Below are 22,282 nucleotides of genomic sequence, written 5' to 3'. Positions count from 1 at the left end.
CTCTTCCAAGGGAAACAAACCACTGAGTCCCTTCAGAAATGTTCTATAACATTTTCCCTTTAGTGTCCAGAGTTGATACTGTTGGCTGCATCAATCTGCTTCTTTGTGTGTTCTGAGCATAAGGATAAGGTAGTCCAAAGTTTCAAGTAGAAAATATTCTCTTCCATTTTGCTTCATGAACAATTTCTTAAATTTATTTTCACTGCCTAAGGACTCAGTTCTTATGACTTCTGCATTTTGTTTAAAATTTGTTCTTGTCAATGAAGTAAACCCTGGAAGTGAAATGAGCATCTGTGTATATGTGCCTAGGCTGGTTCAAGTTTGGATGCATTTTTCAAAGGTATGTGCTAGTCTGTCGTAAGTTCTTGGTTTCAGTCCCAGATAAACTATGATGGTCCACATTATATGGGCCATTTATACACTAAACCAGACTAGAGGACTCAATCTGGCCTTTCTCAGCCTTGAGTTATATACATTATCTTGGATAATATATATAGCTGTTCAACATGAAACAGAAGCAAAAAGAGTAGACTCTAGTTTCAAATTATGTATATTAGTAAAAGAAGGTGATTTAACTCTTTTAACAAGAAGACTATATTAATTAGAGGGTTCTAACAGTAATTGCTAACATTTTAAATTTTTGGTTTCTGCTATTATGGGAGTAAAAATACTAGAAGCAGATCTTGGTGCAGTTTGCCACTCCAGATTGTAACACTATTTCATGTGAAACTAGAAAAAATTATATATGTAATGCTCTTGGTGTTCTTCATCTAACTTCTTGCTGCAATTTAGACTTTCCCCACTGCCATCTGACCAAACCTGACCAATTGTTCCAGATGCCCAAAGAAAAGGATGCCTAATGTGGTATTTATTTCCCAGGAGACTACTTATGAGATTTTATCTTGGTAATTGGTAAAACCATGATGATTTAACAAATGCCTCTAAGTCACCTTTCAGTGCCTACCCACATCATATGCTAAAGCATGAAATGATGAGCCAGGGTAAGAAAAGCTGCCTAGTGTGGAAAATCATGTTCAGCTTTGACATTTTAAGTTTGAGTGCTGGATTAAAAAAAGTATTTTAAATAACTTTTCAGGATCATTGACGTATCTCATTTGTAACCAACCTCCTTGCTTTGCAATGTAAATCTATATTTTAAAAAAGTAGTTATTTTCCTTTTTTCCCCCCCTAAAGGATCACTTACTTTGGATTGATTTCTGCTTCCTGAATTGGACATAATAGCTCTTTAATAGTCTTGTTGGATACGCTTATTCAGAGATAAGTATGGTGCTTTCACCTTTTAGAAAGGTGAAAGATGTATTAAGGGTTAATTGAAATGAGAAGACAGACAAGTTTTGTCTTTATAAAAACTAGATGTGAAACTTCAAGTGTGTGTGTGTGAAAGAGCACAGCTAATGTTTTCATCAGCAGAACTGTAAAATTTCCATAGTCATGTTCACTTTGGACTAATTTTTTTATTTGTCAAAGTTCTGTAGTGAGTGGAATTGATGTTAAAAGAATTATCTACAAGCAAGTTAGTTTTCCTTGAGCAGTCCTTATCGTTATTTCTTCTTCTGATGGAAGCTCCTGCACTCGTGTGGGCTGGAGATGAGATCCTTCCACATGCTGCTGTCTTTGCCCATCTTGCTCCAGAACAGGAGTGTGCTGCACAGCTCAGCAGGAGATGTGACTGGATGTTTCTTCTCTTCACTGCACAGGATGTCTTGCACAGTGTCCTTAGAAATTACCATGACTTCACTTGTTGAACATGATATTCAGGCTTGTTTTTCCCCTTGGCATTTTTATGTTTTTTGGCTGTGGCAACAAGCTTTTTTAACTATCTCACCAGGCAGAGGGCATAGCAAAAATTTCAGAAAAATTCCCAAGGCATTCACACTGCATATCAACTGTGCTCATTGAGAAATGATATTATCTATTTTCTTTACCTCTGCCAAGCAGAATTTTGATTTCTGATATGGGATAAAGGAAAGTTCCTCAACCTTTGATTTAGTGTCTGTTTTGAGAATTAAAGATAGTTGAGAATAAATGTGACTGGACAGAACAAGTATCACCTGGATGCAGTGTCATATAGTTAATTTGTGGTTTAATGACTCACTGGACTTCATATCAGCTTAAAACTTCAAAGCAATGCAGATGTTTTGAGGGCACAAGATTCCATTTCTTAAATTTCATATAAACTCTAGAAGATCAATTAGCAGAACATTTTCTTGAATGAAAAAATTATGCTTTTTGACTAGTCTCTTTCAAATGCCAGATATTGCTGCTGCATGCTTGATAGTGAAAAATTCAGAATTTCTGTGAGAGCTCTTAGCAGAGAATTACAGTGTAGAGAACTTAATCTTGTTGCAGTGGAGATAGCAATTGGCCTAGGTGACTGTGATGGTACCAACCAGTTAACCCATGGAATTTTTATTGTTAGTGTTTTCAATTTAAACATTAATACAGACTTACTATATTTTAAAATATTCTTTCAGTTTAATATTGCAGGATAGATAATGCACATAGGCCTGTCACAGCACAGATGCTCACTATTGAAATCCCACAAAAGGATTACTTATCACAGAAATATCCCAAACATTTTAATTAAATGAATAATAATCTATTATATCAAAGTTTGAAGCCAAACAGGGGAATTAAAGAAAGGATTCTACAGCCACTGCTTTTTATCTCTCTGTAGAAGGGTGTATTGAACTATGTCTCATCTTTGAATATTAAATTAAATTATTAAATGTACACATATTGCACAGCCTCAGGGATTTAAAATTTGTTTGGCTTTTCTCCTTCTCCCCAGTCTTCTGGTGTTGTTTAAAACAAGCCCCCCTCATTTCAACTTAGAACCACAGGTTCATCAAGGCTGTCTTATACATTAAATCAGAATTCTAATCACTATATTGAAGAAGTAGAAAGTCATGAAGACTTAATCTCAGACCCTCTTTCTTTTCCCTCTCCAAACTACATGGTAATACATGACAATCATTATGTGCTTTAGTTGAGAATACAGCCTTGCCTTTAAAAAGTGCATAAAGGATTATCTTCATGATGTATTGTAACCTGTGTAAGGGACAGCAAAAGGTTATTGATCCATTCAAAAGATTATTGAAATTAAATTTCCAGCCATATTTCTGTGTTCTGGAAATATCTTGAGGTGTCTATATGTTGTTAGCATACAATAAACATCACTCTGTTCAAGGCAAGTTTTTATAATAAGTTTTTTTGTAGTTAGAATTTAAAGCATTTGCCACTGTACTTTGGGCCTAAATTCATGCTTAACACTCTGTCAGCTGACAATTCTCCAGCAATTTTGCCTTTGGGGAATTTCGGTGACTATTTACAGGATAGTTCTGATGGTCCCTCCCTTATTTACCTCATTGTTTGAGGGTCTCCTTTACTAACTGCATAACTTGCTGAAGAAAAATTAGAACATACCTTTTTTTCCATATTAGGTAACAGAATTTCCTTTCATGAGTTACTTTCCTTCTTATTGTAGATAAATCTACTGAGGGTCTGGATTTGGTCTGCAGATGGTTTGTCCAGACTTTTCAGTGTCCTTGCAGAAGTTAGAGCAGGTGAGTTGGCACAGGTCCCAAAGCATGAATTTGCCCATCCAATGCATCCATTTTAAGCACTGAAGCACACAAATGTCTCCAGGTGAGTTATGTATCTACAAGAACATCTGTTAGTGCACATTTTTCATTTAATAACAGTTGAAGTTACCAAGATGAAATATATTGGCAGAAATCAATTTTGTGTGTGTGTCCTGAAATTCATATTAGAAATCCTCACCTATCTTAAGCCTTTTGGAGATGGAGGTCTAGTGAGTTTTTTATATATGATTCATTTTTCCAATTATGTCGTTTTTGTTTCCTGTAGCTATATCTCAGGCTTCTTAAAATAGCAGTTTAAGAAACTTAGGAGAAAAAAATCTAACCAAACAAAAATAGGAAATTAACAGGTATTCCTGTCAGCATGTGATTCCCTTGATTACATGGAATTTAAAATGTTTATGTAACAAACATTTGGTTCACATATTGTAAGCTAAACCAGCATGACTAAAACATTTCTCTGCATTTTTGCTTTTGAACAAAATAGGGTCAAAGTGAACAATAGTTCTTAGCTACTTTTTGTGGCATCTGCCAGGCCAAACAGCTATCCCTGAATGTCTGTTACTGTGAAAATTATATTGTTCTCTAGTTCCTCACGGTAAGGAGATGATAAAACTCAACTGGCTCTGGGTATGCTTCAGTTAGCTTTGCAGCCTGTAGTTGGGTTTACTACTAGAAAAGTAAGTAAACAAAATTGAAAACAAGGATTTTTTATGATTTAAAAACCTACAGAAAGAAACCTAGCATAAAACAACAAAAAGCCAAAAGAACAGAAAAAATGAACAAAAAGTCACATGAAAGTATGATTTGTTCTAGTTTGGACTTAATTTACATTCATATGCTAACTAATTATTGGAAATACTTCCATCTGGGAAGATACTTTTATTAGGAATGAATGCTACTTTCCCCATATTTCACATTCTTCCCCCTCTCCATTTAAGTGATTCAGACCATTAAAAGGATAGGTTCCTTTAAGAAAAATAATGTTGAACTTTTGTAATTTCAGTTGTTTATTTAGTGTCCTGCATAATTTCAAAAGCAGGGATTTCCATTACTGTTATGATTGCCAAACCACCACAGTAAGATGTGACTTTACTGTGATCTCATTAATAGACTTGAAATCAGGAATTGACAGAGTGAATGTGATTAATTTGTGTTACTGTTCCATGGGACTACAGGGAAGAGGGGTAATTACTTGCCTCCTCATAGCTCAAAAGAGGTGGAAAATCCAGTTCCAGCAGGAGAGGCCACTAGGATGCTGCACAATGGGAGGAAAAATGCAGTCAAAGTTGGAAAACAAAATGTGGTATTTATAATTCTGTCAGATAAATTAATAAGGAGTATTGGGCAGACAGTTGCAATTGGAGCATTTATAGTGGCCAGGAGGCTCTCTGTGGGCGACTGAAGGAAGGAGAAACAGAGATGATCCCTTACTGCCATTGCAGCCATGCCTTGATTCTTTAAATCATTCTGCAGAAGGCCCTCAGGTAGCTGGTGGTGGTGTGAAGTGAAAGAAACAATTATGTCAGTGGTGTGTAGTGTCCCATTGCTCATCCTCCCCATACTGTGCCGCAGCTGGTGTCAGTCAGCCATCTCCTCCACCCCATGCCCCTTCAGCACCCAGCTGTTCCTCAGAAGCTGTAGGCACGCTGTGCCTCCCAAAGCAGTACCAAGGACTAGGGCTTGGCAAGCTGAGACGCAGATGTGGAGCTCAAGGTGAAGCAGGCTTGGGAGCTCGGGGCAGGATGGGGCCCAGGCCTGGACAGCTACTTCCCAGCAGGCCTGGGTCTGGCTGGGCCCTGGTATGAATGTGGCAGCATCCACACTCAGAGTGCCCTCAGGAATGCCAGTGGCTGGTGTGTGTGTCTGCACTGTTGCTACCCTCAGTGATTATGGAGCGCTTCTGGATTGCTGCAGCAATCACTGCTCAACTCTGTGGCGTCCTTGGACTCAGGTGTCTGTCGGATTGATGTCAGTCCAGGTCGTCCTGCTGCATGGAATGGCAGCAAGAGCTACTTTCCTCTTTCTCTTTTCTCTTTGACTCATCTTGTAATTAGGCCCTAGCAATTTGAAGTTAGAAACCTGGATCGTGTCCAGAGACAGACAAAAAAAAGTTATTGAATGGCCTGGAGTACAAGTCTTATGAGGAGTGGCTGAGGGAGGTGGGGTTGTTTAACCAGGCTGAGGAAGGGCTCTCTACACCTACCTGAAGAGGCTGTACCCAGGTCAGGGGTCAGTCTTTTCTCCCAGTTAATGAGAAATAGGACAAAAGGAAATGGCCTCAAGTCACAGCAGGGGAGGCTTATACTGCATGTTAGGATAAATTTCTTCACCCAAAGGCTGGTCAAACATTGAACAGGCTGTCCAGGAAAGTGGTTGACTCACTGTACCTGGAAGAGTTCAAAAGACTTGTAGATGTGGTGCTCAGAGACATGGATTAGTGGTGGGCTTGGTAGTGCTGGGTTAATCATTGGGCTCCATGATCTTAGAGGTCTTTTTCAACACTAATGATTCTGTGGTTCCAAACAGGTTAGCTGCAACCTTTTTAAATACAGTTCATGAATCCACATTGTGGCCTGTTAGCTAGCTTTTGTATCTTATTTGCCTTATTTATTCAAATCAGGTTGTTTGGGGTTTTTTCTGGGCATTTAAAAACTCATTTTTGATGTTGATACATAAACCATTATTGTTATTACTTTTGGTGTTGTTGGTCACAGCTAAGTGTTCTTATACCTGCTCTTGCCTGTCTGTGAATGCAGGAGAATTTGAGTTATCCTGCCCAATGAAAAATATTTTTATTATTTAGATTTTCACTGTGCCATTTCTGAACTGTTGCAACTGGCTCAGAATGTGTTCTAATTAGGGAAACTATTTCTGCTCAGTTCACAATGGACCTCTATCTAAAATAGGGAGAATCCAGTGAAATGTATTCATCATGTATGTGAACAGCAACCATAATGAAAGGAAATTAGTTGCTGTCCAGAGGTATGAAGAGGGGAAAAGTAGCCCTTCCTAGTAATGCACCGTGGTTACAAGAAAACATATTTGCTGGCTTGTTTTGTTAAAATTACATGACTACATAAAAAGGTGTTTGAAAATTGAACATTTTTTCTCCTCCTTTTTAGATACCCATTTTACCAAACTGAGAGCTGTATTGTTAGCCTCTAGCTTTAGGAAGCAATTTTTTAAAGTGATCTTGTGTTCTAAATTTGGGCTTTTCTTAGATTTGGGTAAAATGCAGTATTTCAGAGTAATTAATCTGTTTGTGTCGAGTTTATTCTGGGGACTGTAGCCATATTTTAAAAAAGAATCTATGAGGTCATAAGACTTGTATGAAATAGGCCATTGATGGAAAAAGCATAGGATGAAGCAGCATTCATGTAGGCAGTGTTGGGAGTGGATTTTGGCACAGAAGCGGCACCCACACCGACTGTGAAGATCAGCGCATCCTCCATTCCGCTGTCTTGGGGCACGGCTTGGTAAGGAGATATCAGCTGCCAGTAATCAGGTATTGATATTTGTAAAATTCGGGGTTTTTTGGTATTGAGAGCTTAAAAAGTCTGTGGCTTTAGTTCTTGTCTTCCATAAAGAGGAATCTTATCAGAAGTGGTTAAATTGTTCTCCAATGCTCTTTATTATCTGTCTCTGTTAGAAGTATTAGTTAGTTGTTGAATCCAGTCTGACAACAACAGACGATGGTTGTGAAAGAGTCACATAGTATAGTACTAGAGTCAGTCATGCAAGAAATGATTCTTGAAAGGGCATGGGAACATCTAAATATCCTGTATTTTTGTTTTGAGCAGTGTACTGGCTTGTACTGAGGACTGTCAGGTGGCAGGGTAGATGGATGGCTGTTACCCTGTTATTTCAGACAAGAACTATAATTAAGTACTTCAGTACTGGGCTACTTAATAGGAGGAGAATAAAAAAAAACCTAAGAATTTGAGAGTATTTTTTATGCCACTCTTTGCTTTCTTATGTACAAGGTCTTTTTCAGATTTCAATTTTGCTGGCAGTTTAACTTTCTCCCCTTGCCTGATCCTTTCTTCCTGGGTCTCTCGGTCTGCTTTGTTTAATATGAAAGCAGTTTCTTTCTTGTCTTGTAATTCTCCTAAAAAGCCTTGGTGGGGTTAAGTCTGTCTTTGCCAAAATCAATCTGTATGATTTACTCAGTTGCTCTATTTTTAGATTTCTTCATGCACTGTGGGAGATGCAACAAGCAGAACCCTCATTTCTATGCAGAATCATAAATTCTGTAGCATTTCTAGTGCATATGTTCCAAGTCAGGCAGAAAGGGGAATTGTACCTTTGCCTGCTATATTCATGCTGAAAGTTGGGCTCAGCAGGACACAGACATATGCTTATCTTATTTCCCCTGGCTACTTTTGGATATCAGTGCTGGATGAATACAACCTGCTTCAGAGCCTGAGAATTCTGGGGACTTGGTTGTCTTCTGGCACTTCCCTCAGAACTGAGGCTACCTTAGAGAGGTGTTTTAGGTTTTTGGATCCTGCGAGGGCTAGAAATTATTGATATGTAGAAGGACTTGCAAACTTTGAGAGGGAAAAGCTGAAATGTGCCAGAGACTTAAGAAGTAACAGGGTGCTGAAATGTGGACAAAGTGTTTTGTGTGATTAGATACTTGTAAATCTCTGCAAATCTTGTTCTCCCTGTGAATGAATGTCTTAAGTAGCTTGTGATGATGAATAGGAGCATGGATAAGATTTCCATGCATAGGGTGGATTTGTCCATGATTTACTGAATACTGCCAAAATTCTCAGAAAGGAGACCTAGTATTTTATTATGTAGCACTTAGCTCAGGAAATCATGGTCTTGACTAGAATGTCATGGCAGTACCACAGGACAAATATAGAATAATAACTCTTAACCAAAAAAGCATTGTAGTAGATGCTTTCCAGACCACTGGAGAAAATGTTATGCCAGAATGAGGTAGAGAAATTCTGGTGATTTCAGTACAAGCCATTTCTTGCCAATGCCATTGAGAATTGCAGACTTACAGCTTCTTTCATTCAAGCTGCACAGATACAGTATTGACTTGCATTTATTGGAAATGCTTGCACCCAAGCACCTGTAAAACTACTGAACAGCAAATTATTTTTTGGTTCTTGTAGCAGATAAAATGAATAGCCACTTATGTTTACAGAGTAGTCATCAGTCTTGAACCTGTGAGCTATAAGAATAAGTTTTAAAGGCCCAAACAATCAAGAGTTAATATTCATATTTGTGAAACATCTTTCTTATCTCAAGCCATTCACAAATTTGAATACTAGCTTAATCTTCTCCTGGGTTTGGTTTTCTCAACCAGAGTTATCCTTAAGAAGTGAAATGGTGCATAATTCAGATCCTGAATTCTAAAATACAATTGTTCCCAAATATCATATAACTTGTTCTTAAGGGAATTCCTGGAAGCTTGTGCCATGAAAATGTACACTATGTAGGTTCATATTTCAAGCACTTTTGAAAATGTTTTATGTTGTCTAATGGCATGGATTCACAACTGCTGGTATATATTTTTATGGTGTCACTAGACTTTTGTTGTGTCCAGGTGAGTCTTCAGTGCTTATTATTATGTCTCTCTTGTATCTTTTCCATTATTAACAATCCAGCCTATATAAGTAATGATAATGTGAGAGAGAATGCTAGGTTTGGTTTTGCTGGTATTGCAGTGATGCAGCTTTTGTTGGTACCTGCCTTTTCTAGTTAGACAGGGTATGGACTTTTGTTTGCTTCTTTCATACAGACAACCTAAATAAGAGCAAGAGTAATGTTTACTAGGAGCAGAAGGTAATGTAATTTTTTGAAAAATTAGTTTAATGCTCCATATGATATTCTATGTATGGGAAATCTATAAAACATGCTCAAAGAGAAACAGAAATATTTCTGAGATTTTTTTTCTCATATTTTCTTTTTCGCTGATTATTTCATTTGGAAGATAACTCTGTAGCAGGTTAAGTGCAGTTATTTTCTGACCATGCTGCTTCACAGTCCTGTTTCAGTTTAAAATCTGAACTTAAGCAAGAGCTGTATTTTGTTAGACTCCCTGTGTTAATTCAAGCAACTGTTTAAAGATGCAGTTCCACAGCACAAAAGGCACCGGACTTTCTGGTGGAAAGGCTGAATAAGCAAACCTGACTGTATCTGCAGTAATGATTGTGATCAATTTCTGTGCCTGCTATAGTGACAGAGGTTAGATTAGCATTGAGTTCAGCCACAAATTGCAGCTTTGCAATAGAGCTTAGTAATATGTGTGTCTGCCTGTCTGTCTGTCACACTGTTTGATGCATGTCAGGGTCTTGCATAATCTTTTCATTGAATAAGTAGGCACTTGAAAATGTGTCAGAGAGAGCAGTCACTCTACACAGAAGCAGAGTGATCAGCTTAGTGATTTATCAGCCTCATTGTTTTGTGGTTTTTATTAGACTGTGGTTTGCCCTATATATATACGTGCCTTTACTATCAAAATACATTCTATTATTGTAATTCATATGCAATTAAAGTGGAGTGATTTAATAATATCCTCATACAAAAGATGTTTTTCTTCCCTGCTCCATAAAAGGAAACTTTTGAACTAGATTTAAACTGGTTTTCATTACATAAAACAGTGCTTTCACTTCACTTTAACACATGCTTAGTTTTAAAGAAATTTCTGTTTGCAGATGTTACAGTGCTTCACTCCAGAAAAGGTGTTGTGCTGGCTACAAAGTCTGCTGAAGATTGGTTATTTAAGGCCCTTTTTACATTCTTTTTTTTAAGCTTCATTGCAGATCAGTTCATTCTACTGACAGTGTAACAAACCTTCAGCTCCTAATTATAGGTCTATCAACCAAAGGGTAATATTTGAGAGAATAAAATGCAACTGATGGACCCTATTTTGTGCAGAGCCACCATCTCATGCAAAATTTTATTTGTGCAATTGTTGTGCTTGTGTATTTGTGTATCTACTTACATCTGCATACAGGAACAGATCAGTTCCATTTTCTATTTTTAAGAAAAATACATGGCTCCAACATGAATCATATTTTATGGATGAAGTTCATTTGCATTAGGCTTAATTTTTGTTCATTTACCTACCATGATCATTGTAATTTCCTGAAAATTACAGTTTAGTCAAGAGGGACTTCAGGATGAATAATAGAGGGGTGAATGAATGCAGCATGTATGTTACTGTTCCAGCCATCTGCTGTATGTTTATCCTGGGAGTTTCCAGTCTGATTGAATCAGTACTGTCAACTTTGTGATCCCATCCAGTCTCTGACTGTGGAAATGCAGAAAGAAATTCTGCTTTTGTGTATATCTGTGCTTTTCAGGGTTAGGTAGCTTTGTCTGGTGTCGAGTGGTACACCAGTCTGAGCTCCAAGGTTGCCCTATGTGCCTTATGTCTGACTTTCAGTGTGGACACTTTCTCTTAAATGAGCTTTTTAATTTTGAGTCATAATTATTCTTCTTGGAAAGGTTTGATAATCAGCTTCTATGCCCTTCAGAAAAACATTTTTTTTTGTTATAATAGAAGAGAAACAGACTTTGAACTCTGCTTGTGCCAGGACACACCAGGAAACAGCTATCTGTTCTGCTCCTTTGGTGATGGGAAGTAACATCTTGTAGCTGGACAATTGCTTATAAATTGCTTATGGACAATTGTTTATGAATTGCATTTGAATGTTAGCTGCAGTAGGTGCATACATTTTTGCAAGGAATTATTGCTAAGGTGCACTTTGGTTAGTGACATTATGTCCACAGATTTTTTTTTTATTTTCCCTGCTGGGGGTTTTACAGAATCTGACGTTAGACATTAGATATCAGGTGAAAGTCTGCTCTCCGGGCAACAATTTTCATCCCTTAAGGGGGTAGGAAGAAATTCAACCATAATAGCATTATTCTAAGGGATAAAGAGAAAGTCCCTCAAAACCAAGAAGCTCATTAATATATCTAAAATATAGAAATAGCAAATATTTCAACTCAAAGTCAAAAGGTATGTAATTATGTTTGGGATTGTAAGCTCATCTCTAAAGTTAGTTGTTTAGCTGCCATGTACTTAGAAATGTACTTAGAAATTGGTTATTTTCCTGCAACATTCACTGAGAATTGGACTTTGTAATTTTATTTTTTCTTTAGTCTAGGAAATGTTCAGATGCAACAAGCACAATGAAGCTGACTTCACAAATCACAATAGTATAGCATTTTGCCACTGATTACTCTTAAGGGTTTCCCCATTTTTTGCCCTGTAGCATTTACTAATTTCTTCTTGTCAGATTTTTTCTCACAATTTTTTCATATTTTCTTAATGTAGTTAAATGTTTTTTAAGTCACATAATGAAATTCTGTTGTAATAGAAAATTATTATCTTGATTGAAATATCCGATTAAGTTACGTTCTTGGTCTTCCTCTGTGTCTGATTTTTCACTTCTAGAGGTTTCCATGAATTTATAGATCCGCTTTTGACATATTATCACTTCTTTGCATGCGATGCAGAAGCTGAAGGTAATAATAACTGTGAGAGCAAATACATATTTTGCAGTGAAATTTTATATTTTTTATTTTTCAGTTAGAAGAAACCCCAAAAAATGTATTTTTTTATCTATATTAAAAGCAGATGTATGTGTTTCAACTTCTTATTTTTCACTGTGTCATTTGCCAGTTGGGGATTTGTTTACTTTTATTTCATGACAAAAGCAAGTTCATACTAAGTTTTCTTGTAGGTGGCTATTTTTGGTGCTATACAAATCCTTGCTGCTTCTAGAATATATACAATTGATTACAAATAAATGCTATAATAAAAAATGACTTATGATAAAGAATAATAAAAAAATCTAGGTGGCCAAGAAAGCATTGAGTCTAGAGAGAAACAACATTTCAAAACTTGAAACAAAAGCATATAAAAAAAATTATCAGATCTTTGCTGGAAGAGTCACAAAACTGCTCAGATTCAAATTTCTTAATGTAAGATTCTCACTCTTTTGTAAAGTTCAACTTTAATTGCTTTTGTCCAAATTCATGTTCATTTAGGTAGTTCAGCACTTATTAGAACTGTCTGGCTTCAGATATTCTGCAGGTGAAGTAACCCATCAAGAGCTGTTGAGGCATGTTAAGAGTAACTGATTCTCATGGTAACTAAATGACTTTTTTTTATTTTACTGTGCTCTCAAATGAGAGCACTAGTTTAGCTTGGGGAAAGCTGCATTAGTGTAAGTATAGAGCTAAATACTACTATAAGGTTCAGGAACTTTTAACTTGTTTTCTAATAAGAAGAATATTCTTTAATCAGCAGAAATACATGCTGAGATATGCATGTATACCTTCTCTTTAGCCCACTTTCCTGATTTTTGCCTTAAGGGTTCCTAAGAAGTATTCTTCCATTTCATGCAGACTAAACTTTTCTTTGCAACAACATCTTTTCTGTGCAAAAACCTTTTTCTGTCTGCCTCCTTAGCAGCATTTTTTTTTTTTCAAATGTAAATATATAAATAAAAAAAGCCTAAGGGGAAAATAAGACAAAGCCTCTGAAAAAATTATTAATGCCAGATATGTCCATATAGGAACATGAAGGTGGAGAAACCAAGTAAAATGTGTAATCTGTCTGGAGAAGAGTTGTATTTCTTGTTTCAGCATTACTCCTGGATGGTCTCTTCAAACTCATAAAAACTGTAGACCAGAAAAGACCCTGGCTTTAGCACAGGTTGTGCTGGTGACAGCAGGAACACCTCATAGGCACTGTTTTCCTCATCAGCTTCAGTCTTGTAGTCTGTTGTCATGCTCTTCTCAGTAGATTGTCATGCTGGATCTCAGTGCACTGTTTCGTTCTGCAGGTGCAGATTAATGATGGCAAATCTGGTGCAACAAATGGCAAACCTGTTAGGTGATATTCCCATAACTGCACTGCTGCTCTGGGCTTTACAGGAGAGCTTGGGAGAGGCATCTATTCCTTGAGACTTCAGCAATGAGGTTGTTAGCACTTCTTTCTAAGGCTTATTTGAGAACAGTGGATGTTTTAAAGCAACTGCCATGCAGTGGGGCATTACAGATATATGAAATGCAGAGGAACATGGAATTCTGTTTGTACCCTTATTTTCTGCTGATTGCTGCCCTTTTACTTTTCATGCCCTGTATCCCATGTGAACTCTAAAAGGAGTCCTTCCAAACCACCAATTATCATTCCTCTTTCCTACAAATACATGTGTAAACATATAGTGACTTTTCTTTTGAACGACAGCAGTCACTTCTGACAGTAATTGCTGCTTATTGTTTCCTATAAAAATATAAGAAGTCATTTATAAGCTTAATTATATTGAAATATAACATAGAAAAGTGTGATTTTTTGCAAATTGTAGCTTGGAGCTGATGTGTCTAGTTGATGGGGAAATACAGTAATATCTAAAAATGTGTTATTAATAAATCTGGGGATCTATAAAGACATTCCAAACAAATAATTTTCTGTTGGGAATTTTGTTTCCGCTTTTGTTGTTGGATTCTTCTCTAGTAGAGATCATGTGAAAATGTGCTGGTTTGCCCTAGTATGAGAACAGCTCTGAGAGCATAAACACTGTTTTGTGCTTATCTGAAATTAAAAGAAGAACGAAGCATTATTCTCAGATAGCTCACTGCACAGTTAATATGATTTTTTAAGTATTGTTATCTTGTAAGATTATAAACAGATATTCTTCTCTATTGGAATTATCAAGAACCATTCAACCAGTGTGTTATGAGGATAATAACTTTTTTACTAGCCTGTAGGAGAATGCTATTGTTTACAACTTTGTGATGTATTACATGTTTCTTGACACCTGAGTAAGCTGTCAAAGTTTAAAAACACAAAAATACACCGTGCCTGTTAATTGAATATATGCTATGAGAAGACACAAATCTATCCCAGTAACATGACTTCATTGTTACCAGTAATTTTCTGAAATACAGAACACAGAGCTGTCTTTTTCTTCATTTTCTTTGTTATTTTTATTTGAAAAGCTTCTGATATTAGTAGTGTGTTCCTTATACTTTCTCCCACTGGAACCAGTGAAGAAGGAATTGTTCTATGATGATATTCTGAAATGTATAAACATTTGGGATACTGCATCACATCTGACTTTCCTTCAAAATAATATTATTTAATTTTATCATAAGTCCACAGTGGAGATGGGGGAGGAGGAGGAGGGAGGGAAACTGTTCAGATTGAAATGCAAGTCTCTGTGTTGGCTTTTAATTAATTTCCCTAGAGAATGATAATGCAGAAAGGATGGAAGAGAAATGCTGCTAATGGTCCTGGTTGCAACACAGGGGAATGTAGTGACGAACTTACAACCTGCAAACAAAACGATGCCCTTTTGTTAGGGATCAGCTATTTTTTGGGAGCGGAATTTTGTGTTTGTGTTTGTAATCAAGATCCCAAATGGACAAACCCTCCTCATTCCAGCCTAGGGCTGGGTACTCTATCCAAAGAGAAGATTTACTCCGTAGTCAGAGCAGCTAGTGGCCAAGCAATAGAGCTTTTGCACATCATGAGAAGAGATTCCATGTTTCATCAGTGATCATCAGTGTAGTCATAGGACTGGTGCTGGCAGCAGAGAGCAGTCCTTAGATGCCCTCGTGGGTAGAATGAGGTAGAGACAGTCTTGGACATGAAGGGTTGTGTCAGGTAAACTGTTGAACTGCTTGCTGCCTTTTCTGCCTGTGGTGGTCGTGTGGCAGGGTTTGATTTTCTGTTTGTTTTGGAGATTTTATTTGCAAGAATAAAAATATTGAAACAACTTGATTTAGCTTTGCACATAACTGCACTTAAGGCTATGAGTCATGTGTTAGGACTAAACAATATCAGTCCTTCAGGCTCTGTGTTGTGCATTGTGCTGCTTAATTTTTCAGCTATGTAAATATTTCAGTCACTTCATGCTAAATGGCTGTTTTCCCTTCCTCTTGTGACCCTAGCATTTATAATCAAATTAAGTTTTCCAGGATGGTTTTGTCAAATTGATCTGGATGTTGGAGTCTCTGGGATGTTTATCTTCAGCAGGCTCTTGGAGAAAGCAGTTTGTTGTAGTGTCTAATACTAGCAGCGTTGAGAAGAGTAATTAGTAACATTAGGAGTCTCCAAGGAGGAAAAGTATAAATATGCCATAGTCCAGGCTGGCACATGGGCTTCTGAAGGACAGAAGCTGTGGGCAGGGTATGGAAAGACTCATCAGTGTGAACAGCTCACTGCCCACAGAGTCTGGGACATACAGGAATGATGTGTGTGCTCTTGTGCAGCAGAGCTTAGGCTGAGCTTTGAAGGAGTTTCTGATAAGGCTTATTATCAACTGAAAACAAAGTGATTTTACATATTTTCCTAAAGAAGGTTTTTGGCAGTATCAAGGAAAAAATATGACTCTGATATGAAAATATATAAGATACTAGAAGAAACTTTCATCTTTTTCTATGGGTACTTGTTTCTGGAATAATGTTTCTGCTGAGGTGGGCTCTAGTCCTCTGTTTTTAGACACAAATGAGGATCATAAGCATCTCTTCCTGATGTGTGGTGTTTTACTGTTTCCTGAAGCATGAGGAGACTGATGGTGAGACAGGACATCACTGACTAACTCTAGATGTGCTGTGGCTTGGGTGGTGTACAAATCCCATGTCATTAAGTAGTGGCAATAGCAGTGTAGTGATGTGAAAAGAAATTTGTGCTTAAAAATGATCAGTCCTTTGCTAAGACACCATATGACTGGTATAAAGCTTTTCAAGCAGTAACTCGAACTAAAAACCAATGGGTGAAGATTTTGGTATTTTTTTCTGAGCTTTTCTTGAAAGGTAACCTGTCCTCAGCTATGTGCATTTACAAAGGCAAATAGAGAGATGAGTCTACGTATGTTAGGGCTTTAAAAATACACGTTTATGGATGTTCAGCAAGCATAGCTGCATGATGAAAATATAATGGCTTACAAGAGAGTTGGATGGCATTAGAGACTTAGAGGATCAAGTCTCTAGTCTTTTTGCTGGAAAAGTAATCTGTTCTCTACTGGTGAACAGGCCCTGGTGATGAAATGATGCAGATATATCAAGCAGAGGACAGAATGGGAAAAACTTCTTTCCCAGGGATGGACTGCAAGTCATGAAGTCAGGGCTGAATAGTTTTCTATGCAGCGATAAACAAGACTGTTAAATCATCCTAATAGTATTTCTCACCTTTTTTGAAGAAACACTATTTCAGAATGAAGCTAACTATATTTAATACATACATTCAATGACTTTAAATGTAGCACGTCATCAAATTTGTTATAGAAGATATTAATAAAAAAATTACAGTTTTACAGTATCTTTAGTTCTCTTCAATTCATATGTTTTGGTGTAGTCACTACTTCACTATCAGAAGTTGTATTATCTTCCTCTCAGTGTATTGTGTTTCATTTGGCCAATTTAAGACGCCAACTCTTCTGCCAGTTCTCTTTCTTTTGTTAGATCTGAAAATTTAATAATCTGGAGAGAGGATATTATTAATTAATATAGTTTTTTTCAAGGCAACCCATAGAATCTATACTTACAGCAAGCCTACTGGTCATAGGAGTATTAATTAAGGTTTTTAAACCTAATTCTGGCAGCCCTTGCTTCAGTTATTCAGACTGTTGGCTTTCTACTAGGAAGATCTGTATAATTGATGGATCAGTTGATTTATTGGAAACCAAGGTCAGGTATGTTGAAAAGATACTTCTATATGCAGTAAAAGAAGGGATGTCTGGTAGTAAAGAGCTTAAACTTCTTTGAGTCCATTTTTCCTTTTTAATTTTTTTATTTTATGCTGTGTTTCTAGGTGTCTTTGCTCCTGATCATCTATTTCTGCTGGTATGGTTTGTTTCCATTCTTTTCTTGTGAAGTTTCTGATGTACTGAAGTTTTATTTAGCTGCTGCAGTCTGCTTTGATGCACTTGCTTCAACATTCTATTAGATACTGAAAACTTTCTGATCTTAAACAGCTCATCTTGTCTATTTTCACTACAGAGTATGCCAAAATAATCCAATGGAAGTATATTTACACTTACACTACCTTATTTGTGAAGTCAGAGATTGGTGGTTTTTAAGTTTCATTCTTCCTATTTTAGTAATTTAATGTGACTCAAATGTTCTAAGTCACCAATATTCTGTTTACTCATCATTAAGTCATTATAATTAATCTCCTAAAGAATCAAAATACCAATAGACCTCTACCTGGCAATAAATATTATGGCTGTGGAACATTATGTAGCACAGTATAGTGTAGCATAGCATAGTAAGTTGCAAGTCCAATTTTACTCTGCTTTCCAGAGATGGGAGTTCCTTAAGGATTTCTTTATAACTCTCACATCTCCTGTCAGGTCTTGATCTGGAAAGAAATTTTCGCAGAACTTCTTGCTGGACTATGCCTCTACTTTCCCATTCCTCAAATAATAAGCAGGCTTCTTTGAATTGGACAGAATTGAGTGTATATGAAAACAGTCTCTGGACTGCTTCAATTTTCATTGAGGATCTGTTGTGGCCAATGCACTGTGGTAAATGTGACTTTTGCCCCTTTTCCTCTGCTTTTGCTGGGCTAGGATGGAAGATTTAGCCTCCAGTTTAGGAATGCCAAAGTTCTGAGCATCTGTTTTGACGTGACTATAGTGTTGACAGGGCCATTTCCAGAGTTGTAAACTGGTAAACATGGTAAGGTTTATCCTGGAAGGTGAAACCGTAGAAGCTAAGGTTGATTAGGCCAGGAACAGATTAGTTGGCTCACATATTCATGAAATAAATTGCATTTTCTGAAGAGATCTTTAAATGAAACAAGTCTTAGGGAGTGTTGGTAGCAAAGCAAGAGAAGCAAGGCTGAGATGAAACCAAGGAAGTGTATTGAAGGAAAATAATTAGGTATGAGTGCATATTTGTTCATTTATCTGCTGATTTCTAGATTTGGAGGCCTGTTTTCAGATTATGAATGCAGTTTCAATGGGTTGTGTTCCTTTTTGCTATATTTTGGTTTTAAGGAAATAGAAGGAAGGCAGCATGATATCCAGTAGTTGGACTACTTTATATGCATGGATTTATTGTTTCTTGATGTGATTGAATGTAGCAATACTGATACCAAAATAATGATGCTGTCTTGATCCAAAACCCACTGAGCTAAGCAGGGAAGAAAACACAGGATGATGAGTTTTTGGTCAGGCCAGACAACTGCCCCTTGCAAGCTTGAAACCCAGATGTTTTCCCACTGGCCTAGTGCTAATAGATCTGTCATTACAGTATCTCGTCTCCAATTACAGGGGTTGTTGGAAGTATTATTGCTGTGTTTCTACTGTGTTTGTTATTATCTTCTGTCAATTGTAGTGTAATCCTCATCCTCATGCACTGTCTAGTAAACCATGGTGATCTATGTGATGTGGCTAAATTGAAGGGAAAGGAAGTGAATCAGCGGTAAGAGGCATTAGCAGATTATAATGTTTTATTGGCTCCTCATTATACAAGCTTTGAAATCTGGAGAAGATTTCCTTCCAGAGGTGGAGGGCTGGGAAGAAGGATCTGCATTTCATATCAGCTGCCATACCAAGCTACCCTCAGGCTAACTTATTTGCCTTTCTTTTTCTTTTTTCTCTGCATTTCCCCCCCTCCCCCTTTTTTTCTTGTTGGATATCTTGGATATTTCTTTGTCTTAACGGACAGTTAATTTATTTTTGTGTTGTAGCACTATTAATTTTTTGCCTTTTGGAATAGTTTGAATGCAATGTTTCTTAAAAAAAGGAAGTGAGAGCTTGGTTTTATTTTGGGTAAGAGCTCTTGCTGTTGGGGGAGGCTAAAGAAAAGACATCCAGTAAAAGAATTAGGATTCATCAGTTTTAGTGACTGACATGTATCTTAATAACCCTTTGCTCTAATTGGCATTTTAAGTAAAGATGACACTTTAATTGGTTGTTTGACCAATATAGCTCAGTTATTAGCATCAGCTACTTCTTTCATTACAGATAATTTATCTATGCCATCTCAATATCCATACTAGATATTTTAAAATAGTATTTTGCTGTTCTGACAAAACGGAAATCTTTATTTTTTGCTTCTCCAATGCACTTCCTAGTGTTTGACCTGGAGCCTTCAGTGTTTGCCATTGAAAAAGTGGAATAAGTGTATAATAAATAGTGCAGATGAACAAAAAAAAATCTCAATTGCAAATAACTATAAATTCATTATTGTTGCTCGTACATTAAGTCTTTAAAATCCAAATGAACTGTGCAACATTATTTATAGCTTACCTGCTAGTTGTTGTCTGGCTATGCATTTTTCAGACATTTAGAAATACAGTCTCATAATTGTTTCCTACACTGTTCTTATTCTATCCTGCTTTTGTGTGTGATCTTAAATTCATATTTTGAATTTTACATGAAGGTCAATAGAAAAGATACTCTTAAGCCTGAGATAATAGTAATAGGCTATCCTTGTAGAAAGTAGGAGAGTGCAAAATAATTCACAGGGAACAAAAAAACACCCATAGGTACTGCACAGAAACTTCAAAAAATACCCAAATAACAAAATAAAGCCAGGATGGGGCAAAGGTATGTGCTTAATAGGGTTTAATAATATTGAGATTTTCACTTCTCTTTGAAAAAGATCCTTGGGTTGATTAGGAAAGCTAGAAGCTTCAAAGAAGCCCACAGGAGCTCAGCTGGGGCCTTGAATAGGCTTTGAAAATTCAAGCTTAAGAAAATTTACCCTCAGCAGCTTTAGGTTCTCCATTATTATATTTTGCTTTTTAAGTAGCTGTCATGTTGTTGTCACCACATTGTGCCACAGAGGATAGAAGTGTGGATGAAATGATTGTCTATTCTTTAAATATGCCTTTTGACAGCTAATTAATATTAAGCACTTGAAAATTGTCTGGCAAAAGGGCACAATATAAATGGAATACATGAGAAAAAGTTTTTTTATCATGAAAACAGCAAACTATTTTTAAATACCTGTGCAAGAGAACTAAGGGCTCTTCTGAGGTGTCAGATTGACAGTGTTGCCTGGTCCTGTACCCAGAGAACATATGCACCCTGGGCAGCAGTAGGGCAGGTTATCCCTCCTGTGTGTCTGCCCTGTCCTGGATGGACTGCCTCCAGCTTGCCTCCTGGCTCTGCTAAAACTGACATTTAATACCTGCTTTTGTGATCATTGTTTTTTACTATGAGTGGTTGCCTGCTGTGAACAGGATGAGGACTGTCTTCTTCTCCATTTTGTTTTCATTCTGTGCTAATGAAGGACAAGGTGTTAAATGGTTTATCCAGCACAACAACGATTTTTATATAAAGGAAAGAGAGCTCACAAAACAAGGTGATGAAATGTGAATCTCATGGTCATTGTCATTAATTCTTTCATCATTTCATGTGGAGATAGAAAATTGTGCTCTTCTAAGCGTGAATGGCTGCTAAGGTGCTTCTTAGCCTGATTGTAGGAGCTGGACCAGAAAGTGGTTTGCTTATAAAACATCAGTATTGTTTTGATTATGTTTTATTTTTGAAAATATTAGGCAGAGAAATGTTACTATAAGTATGTAATTAAAACAATTTCAGGTCATAAATTATAATATGTGTCTCTGCATTTTGACAGTGTTATGATACATTTGTTGTAAACTGCACAGATACCTACCTTTGTTACTAGTCCAATTTTTGTGAGTCAGTCATGAAAATTGGCTATGTTTATTTGTTTCAACTCATTTTATTAAGGGATTAGAATAAAAAAGGGGCAAGGGAGGGAATGTGTGCCATTGTTCTTTGGTCCTACAAATTCGTAGCATGTTCAAAGCAAACAAATATGTTCATAATACAAAGACCCTACAAACTTAACCAGATTTTTAAAATAGATTTAAACATTACTTTTTAAAAAAATGTGTGAATAAAAAATTGCTTTTATGGCTCACCAGAACAGAGTCTGATATTGCTCTCAGTGATGTTTTCTGTATGTTTTGACTGAGATATATTTAAAGCAGAATGTAACTGTTCTTTGAGCAGTTGAAGGTATTGATGTTTAGTGTGGTTGTCCAGCACTGCAATGGAGTGCTAATAAAATATGCTGATTTCAGAGCAATAAGTTCCTCTTATTGCAAATACTAGAGTACAGTTTGAACTTACTGACAAATTAGGCATAGAAATATTTATTTGAGAGAGATAGGGATAGGTTTGTGTGGTTTTTTGTTTTTTGTTTGTTTTGTTGTTGTTTTTTTTGTTAATATTTGTTTACAGTATAACTGAGTATATGTTTTATTGCTTGCAAATCTCTTTACCCATCTCTAGCTCAAACTCTTATGGAGTATATAGCTTTTTGCTTGCTTCAGTTACATTGAATGACCAGGTCATGAATTTTCACAATGATTCTTGTGGAAAAGACTGTGTTCTGCTTCCTATTATCTAGGAATGTTGTATGCGTAAATGCTTAGTTGCTGAGTTAGATTGGTTTTCTTTCTGCTGTTATTTTGGAGAAAGCTTAGTCAAATGCTTCTGTGACCCCAAATGTTTCACATCTTTCCATTTTATCTTTATACTCAAGGGTTCAATATTAGAGATCTACTTTCTATCAGAGGACATCTGTGCATAATAGTCTTGCAGCCCATCAATACTGCTCCTAATGTGGCAGGATAAAGCTGTGTGTTCCCTTCCACTCCAGGGGACTGCCTTTACTGCCTGTGCAGCTCC

The 22,282-nt window shown here is 36.8% G+C and overlaps 1 protein-coding gene across 3 annotated transcripts in view; it reads left to right on the top strand.

Moving 5' to 3' along the window:
* The window catches only part of NAV3 (neuron navigator 3), a 508,468-nt gene that overhangs the window by 95,002 nt on the left and 391,184 nt on the right, over positions 1–22,282 (top strand). Inside the window, exon 1 of one of the 3 annotated variants that reach the window (XM_088054867.1) lies at positions 3,546–3,587. The exons of 1 other annotated variant lie outside the window; for it this stretch is intronic. The gene's annotated coding sequence lies outside the window, so the exon portion shown is untranslated. Of the gene's footprint in view, positions 1–3,545; positions 3,588–7,083; positions 7,132–22,282 lie in introns of those variants that run through there. One more of the 3 variants, XM_088054866.1, reaches the window with a different exon arrangement.

Source organism: Pseudopodoces humilis, chromosome 5 (genome assembly GCF_049639895.1).
Source record: "Pseudopodoces humilis isolate 2021_Gansu_Grassland_sample_001 chromosome 5, ASM4963989v1, whole genome shotgun sequence".
NCBI lineage: Eukaryota > Metazoa > Chordata > Aves > Passeriformes > Paridae > Pseudopodoces > Pseudopodoces humilis.
This window is presented reverse-complemented; position numbering and strand designations above follow the sequence as displayed.